A 7481-nucleotide genomic window follows, 5' to 3' on the forward strand; every position below is an offset into this window, starting at 1 on the left:
TATTTACATAGATAGGATTCTGGTATACATCCCAACAGGCCACCCTTCTTAAAGCACCGAAACCTTCAACCAAGGCTCGATCCGTTTTCTTCTTCACACGCCCAATCATATTGGAGGAAAATCTCATCTCCTTCCCTAATTGACACGAGTTTTCCGGATGGAGGAAGAAACCTTCCTAATTTGCTCCGGTGCCAGCTCCAATCCAGCTTCCGTGAGAAGGAGGATCTCTTTTTCCCTTTTGTGCGTGCGGAGACTTGGAAGAGGGAGTGCGCGATCACACGAGGGAGAAGAAGAGGAAGTGGACAGGGGCATCATTGAACCGGGTATTAGAGTTTTCTTGAACCTGGTTCAATGCCATGGGTTTAACTGGTTTGGTTTAATTTAAATCAGGTTTAATTTGGTTCAATTTGGTTCGTAACCAAAACACTTAATTCAACAACCAAATAAATTCTGATTTGACCCAAACAAGTTTCATTTATTTTGTCTTCTCAAGACGAAACCTGTCATGCCTTCCTTTTTGCCAAAATGCCTTCCAACATGAACCAAACCAAGTTGGTTTAATCTTTGGTTCAAAACCGGTTTGTCTGGTTCAACAACCAGATCATTTTCGATTTCTATTAATCCATCTTCATAAGATAGAATCCATCATTTGCCTTTGTCCGGTCTAACCGGATTTCTTCTGTTCTGAGAATCTAATCTCTAGACTCGTTTTAAGTCCTTTCAAACTTGTAATGCGTGTGACCCAATAGATTTCCGATTATGTTGGCCGTCCGAAATTAACCTTTAATTTCGGATCGATCATGAGTGGCACCTAGTAGTACATCATGATCCCCAATTGATCGGAAAATCAATAACTGATTTCAGAACGAATTCTAAACCCTTTAGCAGCTTTACTGAAACGTGCCTCGTTCCTTTCACCATCTTATACCCGCTTGGTTTAGGACATGGTCTGTGTGTGTCAGTCCCTACTAGGCTGACTACGTCACACCTAGCCCAAGCTTACTTCCTTGTTTTGAGGATTCGAGTTACTCGTACACGTGTTCAAGAATACGTGTTGCTTTGGCCAAAGACTTTCAGTAACAATCCAAACAAGCGGTTGTAGGGTATACGTCTCTTTTTATAAAGAGCGGTGAATCCTTTGTGGGTTATTCAAACACCTTCGGGCACTTCAACTTATACCCAATCATCTTGGGTCCACACCTCCTAATTAATTAGATTCTCTTATTTAAAGTTTATATTTTCTAAAATAAAATAAGTGATTAGATATGGAAATTTGTTTCCTAATTTAATTAAAGAATTTTGAGTTGTGAAATCAAATTCTTTACCTTATTTTATTATGTAAGATTTATGATAGCTATGGCTGGAAATAGTTTTAATTAGTTGCATTAATTATGTCATGACATATAATTTGCCATGATTAGTTGCATTAATTATGTCATGTTATCTATTGCTATGTCATGTAGATAATTTAATTGTTTGCATGAAAAGAGGATGAGACCTGAGAATCCCTTACAAATAATTAGAGATAACACCTTCCGATAATATAGTTAGAACCGGAGTTTAATTTCTTGTTTGGGTTGTTAGACTCTCTCCAAGCCCTGCCTGAAATTAAACATGTTAGAACCATCAAGATATGATCTCACGATTAGTGGACTGCCTTTAACTTGAAGCGTTGATTTGTTGGACTCTCTCTAAGGTCAATGCGGATAGAGGTGAAATCGAGTGTTATACATATGATGTATACGTGTTAATGTGTTAACAACTCGATGTTTATGCGAATATTCAATTAGTTGATAGCATAATATGATAGTTATGTATATGTGATACATAATCGGTATTTGATACCTACCATTATAGCTAAAAATGACTTGTTAGACTCTCTCCAAGGTTGTTTTTATCTATAAATGGATATCAATTCATTTGGAGAATATCTATAATCTCCCGAATTCAAAGTAAGGATTTTTGGATTCGTAAAATAAATGAGATTAATTAATGTATGTAAATACATTGCAAATCATCTCTCTTATACTCGATTATATTTCTAGATTTAATTGATTATAGATGTTATCTTTTATTGTGCATAATTTAGGATACCAACAATTTGATTGACCATAACTTTTAGGACTGTATAGGAAATTTTAGAATTGTTCTCAAATCCGAAATTGCAAACTTTATCTTGAGTCCATAAAAGGAAAGTAGACATATGATGTCTCTTCCGCTTGTGGTAATTTCATAATTAAATGTCATATTATTTTTTTATGCACTCGGGTATTAGTGCGGCTCTAATATATGTGATGACATATCTTAAGGAACAGTAAAAGACTTATTTGGAAATTATTACTATGTTTCATTTAAATAAAGAATATCCTTTTTATTTCTTTTTTAAATAGAAAAGGGTTCTATTTGATTTTAGCAACAATTATTGTTACTTAATTTGGAATAGAGTTCTTTATGAGACCGGAACATTAAGTATAAGTATCTACGTATTAAATATTTCTAACGAAGCATTCAATATTGAAACAAACAACAAGCGTGCTCAAAAGATAATCAATTAATCTCCTACTCACGAAATTATCGTCTTGACTGTTGGATCTCTTGAACACGGCGAGAGAGGGGGGGTGTGAATAGCCGTCCACACTTTTCACCTTTTCTTCCTTCGTCTTCGTTGGCACAGCAGAAAGAACAATCAGAGAACACGAAGACTGATCAGCACACTTGACACAGGTATTTAACGAGGTTCGGAGATGCTGCTCCTACTCCTCGGCGTGTCCGTAAGGTGGACGATCCCTCGATCTATCGGTAGATCAGACCCCGAAAACACCGGCTATAATAGATCTCCTTCTCGGTGGAGGAACCTCTCCACAGAATGTCTCAACAGATACAAAGATAAGCACGAGACAAGGAGAATACAATGAATCAAAGATTGGACAACAGAGACAACAAGAACCACTTGCTGCTCAAGTCTGTTCCTCCAAACACAGGACGTTGCTCTAACAGAGCCAACAAGAACAACTTGCAAGCTGCTGTTCCTCCAAACACAGGACGTTGCTTTTATTTCCTCTTCTTTGATTCACGATCAAGCTCTCGCAGGATCAGCAATGTCGCTTGTGAGCTCTCTAGGATGATCAACAGTAAATGCGTGAGTCTCTCTCCTCAGCGCTGCTTCTCGCTTCTCTTATAGCCTCTGCTTGGTTCTTGTGCCCAACGGATCCCTACACTGTTCTGACACCAGCTGCCGTCCGTTGTCACAGAACTCTCCCTGCAGAAGAGACAGCTCAGAAGCCCGCCTTGGAACTCTCACCATACATTTGAATTTCCCTCCATAACCTGTCCTGTATATCTGCACACTCAAAAGTAGCATTAAAACATTCCAGCACAAGAACATAGTATAAGGATGGATAAAACATTAAAGTCCAGGTCACGAGCAAAGCTACCAAAACTTTCTCGGACTAATCAGGAGACCGAGCCACCAAGGCCCTCCTCTTGGAATCAAGAGATCGAGCCACCAAGGCCCTCCTCTTGAGGAATCCGGTTCAGAGCCACCAAGGCTCCCGGAGATCGAGCTACCAAAGCTCACGGTCCCGAGCCGAGCTACCAAAGCTCTCCCGGACCAATCAGGTTCTGAGCCACCAAGGCTCCCTGAGATCGAGCTACCAAAGCTCACGGTCACGAGCCGAGCTACCAAAGCTCTCCCGGACCAATCAGGTTCTGAGCCACCAAGGCTCCCTGAGATCGAGCTACCAAAGCTCACGGTCCCGAGCCGAGCTACCAAAGCTCTCCTGGACCAATCAGGTTCTGAGCCACCAAGGCTCCCTGAGATCGAGCTACCAAAGCTCACGGTCCCGAGCCGAGCTACCAAAGCTCTCCCGGACCATCCCGGCCATCAACACCAAGCTCTAGCCAATCCGGTTCTGAGCCACCTAGGCTCCTCCTGAACCATCCAGGGGATAAGCTACAAAAGCTCCCTCCTTTCCCACGAGCACCAAGCTCCTATGGTCCTGAGTCACCAAGACTCCTTCTGGACCATCCAGAGACAAGCTTCCCAAGCTCTCTCCAATCGCCCATGAGCACCAAACTCTCGGCCATCTCGGTCCCAAGCCATCAAGGCTTCTTCTGGACCAACTCGGACAAGAACTACTAAAGCTCTCTTCGTTCTCTCATAAGTACCAAGTTCCCGGTCAAGACGGACTTCCTAGAACTTCGGAATGCACTCAAAAATCAATCAGGGAAGAGTTGGGGAGTAACTAAACTAAACCACGCCTGGTGGTCGACCACATGGTCGATCACCTATGGCTGATCGACCATGTGGTCGATCAGGCACAACTGGTCGACCACTGGTCGATCAGATTCGATCGACCAGTCTCAGCTGATCGACCATGTGGTCGATTAGCAGAAGCCTTCCTTCTCCTCTCTCCCGTTCCAGCAAAAAACCAGTTTTTACCCCTTCACTTCTTGCTTCCTTTCTCCCTTTCTCTCGGCCATTGTTATCTTCTTTCCGGTCTCACCTATCCTTACCAGGATAGCCTATTTCTCGGGCAAGCCCTTATCCATAAGATCAATTCCCGGGCACTTCCAAGTCAGGTAAACAACTCCCTGATATGCTTCTCTCGGCTTTCCTTCTCCCGGCCAAACGCCTCTCGACGAAGTTAATCTCTTTGCCGGGCAAGATCTTACTTCTCTCGGGCAAAACTTATCTCTCCCGATTTCGTCTTCACTTCTCCCGGCTTTATGTCTCTCGACTAAGATAGACTTCTTCCCGGGTAAGCTTAAACTTGACTCGACTAACCCAACTAGTTCGGGTAAAACTAAACTTAAATCTTTTGTATTTAATCCATCATTACTTGTCAAACAACAAAACAGACTCAGGTCTGACTCGGGTCAGACTGCATCAACATTGACCATATAAGCAGGAAACGCATGACCGAACTCCAAAGAGTAGGCAGTTTAGAATCAATTGAATCACATTCATTTGATACATACGAATCATGCTTTAATGGAAAGATAATTAATTACCTTTTACTGGAAAGGGAAACTAGTGGGAGAGTTACATGGCCTTAACACATTCCGATGTGTTTGGTCCAATGTTAACTCAAACATGAGGAGGTTATAACTACTTCATTACCATTTATTGATGATCGTTCATGATTAGGATATATGTATTTATTGAAATACAAATCTGAGGACTTTGAAAAGTTCAAAGAATTCAGAATTGAAGTAGAGAAATAGCTTGACAAGAGAATTAGAACATTTTGATCTGATCGAGGTGTTGAATACTTAAGTCAAGAGTTTCAAGATTATCTTAGAGTCAATGGAATATTGTCTCAGAGGACTCCGCTATATACATCCGAGTGTAACGATGTATTTGAGAGGCAAAACCGACCCTTATTGGACATGGTGAGGTTAAAGATAAATCATGCAATTCTTTTAAGAATATTTTAGGCAACACACTTGAGACAACTGTTTGCTTGTTAAACAGAGTCTCGACCAAGGTGGTCTCTGCTACTCAATACGAGATATGGAATAGTAAAACCTTAGTTATCTTATTTGAAGATATGAGGTTGTCCTACTTACGTGAAGAGGACTTTATCAGATAAGCTGAAAGCTAAAACTGATAAATGTCAATTTATTAGATACCCTAAGGAAACGAGGGGTTACCAATTTTATTCTTCCCTAAAATAAAAGCGTTTGTTTCACGTCATACCGTATTCCTGGAAGAGCTTCTCTTGCAGGAAACAGTGGGAGTAGAGTTAGAACTTTGTGAAGTTCAAGAAACTCAAATAGACATTAACGAGACACCTAATCAAAAACCACAACTGATTACTCATAGTGATGATCCATCGGTTGAATCTTTGGAGACACAATCTCTTCATAGATCCAGTATGACACATATTATTCCAGAGAAATATGAATTTCTCGTAAGTTAATCAGATGACGTGTTACTCATCGAGCATGAGTAAACTACCGATCATGAAAAAGTTTTGAAAAGTTCAGAAAGGGATAAATGGATAACAACCATGAAGTCGAAAATGGATTTCATTGAAGCCAAGTTTGGAACTTGGTGGAATATCCATTTTGATGAGGCAATCAAATAGTTTGATTTCTCACAAAATCCGATAAACCCTTTGTGTATAAAGAGGTTAGTGGGAGTGCGATCGTATGTTGATGACATATTAATGATGAAAAATGATATGCCTATTCTGCAGTTCAAACGATATAGTCAAATGTTCTCCATGAAAGACATATTGAAAAGACTAGCTCTTTTGTGTATAAACATTTATGAAATAGATATCATGTTCTGGTCAAATGATTGCAATAGTGCAGTCCTCTTAATTCACATTGTAGATAACTTGGTGTCTGTGAGACACAGAAGACCATGATTATCACTTGTGAATTATAAACTAAGGCTCACAACCAAGATGGTATTGGACAACCCATCGGTTGTAGTGTAATTCGGTGACTGTCTGTCTTGACTATAGAATTACACTAGTGCACTTTGTGTGTTTTGAGTAGGACCATTGAGGTTGTTCGATTTACTCTGACTCACAAATTGAATAAGACCTCTGTTATTATACTTATGCACTCTTAATCCCGATGTAATAAATGGGCACCTATAGTTAGTAATTATTGCTTTGATTTACCAAAGGGTGAGATCTTTCCGTCAGATCAAATATTCTCGGTAAGTTGGGTGATGTTGCTATCTATACGGTGTGCCATTAATTATAGAAGGAATCCGTGTCCCAGTAGGGCTGATGATGTCCCCTTGAAGAGCTCATAAGGATTGTCAAGTAAAATCTTACAAGTGGACTTGGTCCGGCTGACAATAAGGTTGAGTGGTACTATTCAAGGTCTTAGATGTCGATTATTGAGTTGTCAGTGAACTCAGATAATTGACGGACATACGATATCTTAAACACGGGGAGCAATGCATAAAATAATAAGAAGGAACCCATAATGTAATATGGGGATTGGATTGGTAGTGCAACAATGATCCTCTAGTGGAATGGATCGTTGTTGATGGATGTAGGTGTGTATTCGGGGTTGAATACAGGATCCGAAACCCATCAGAAGGCCAGATCCAATACCTCCTGGAGGTCCCCACTGTAGCCTAAAGACATCTTCAAAAGGATGCAATCAAACGGATGAGATTAGTTCTCAGCCGTCGGATGAGATTTAGATCTCAACCGTTGGATGAGGTTAGTTCTCGACCGTAGGATGAGTTTATGGATGAGATCAGCTTGTATCCGTAGGATTAGATCAAGTTGCATCCATTGGATCAAAATAAATAAAGAGGAATAGAAGAGAATAGATTAGAACCGTTGGATGAGATTAAGTCGTCTCCAATGGACGAGATCTATCCGGTTCGGTTTTAAAAATGACCGGTTCACGATGAACCAGATATGGTTCATTGAACCACACGCCCAAGTGATCTAATCATGGCCATTGGATCGAAGAGATCAAGTTATATTATAGGAGATTATATC

The sequence above is a fragment of the Curcuma longa genome, chromosome 17 (assembly GCF_044706935.1).
Source record: "Curcuma longa cultivar G26 ecotype Majalengka, Jawa Barat chromosome 17, ITB_CL_G26_1.1, whole genome shotgun sequence".
Lineage (NCBI taxonomy): Eukaryota > Viridiplantae > Streptophyta > Magnoliopsida > Zingiberales > Zingiberaceae > Curcuma > Curcuma longa.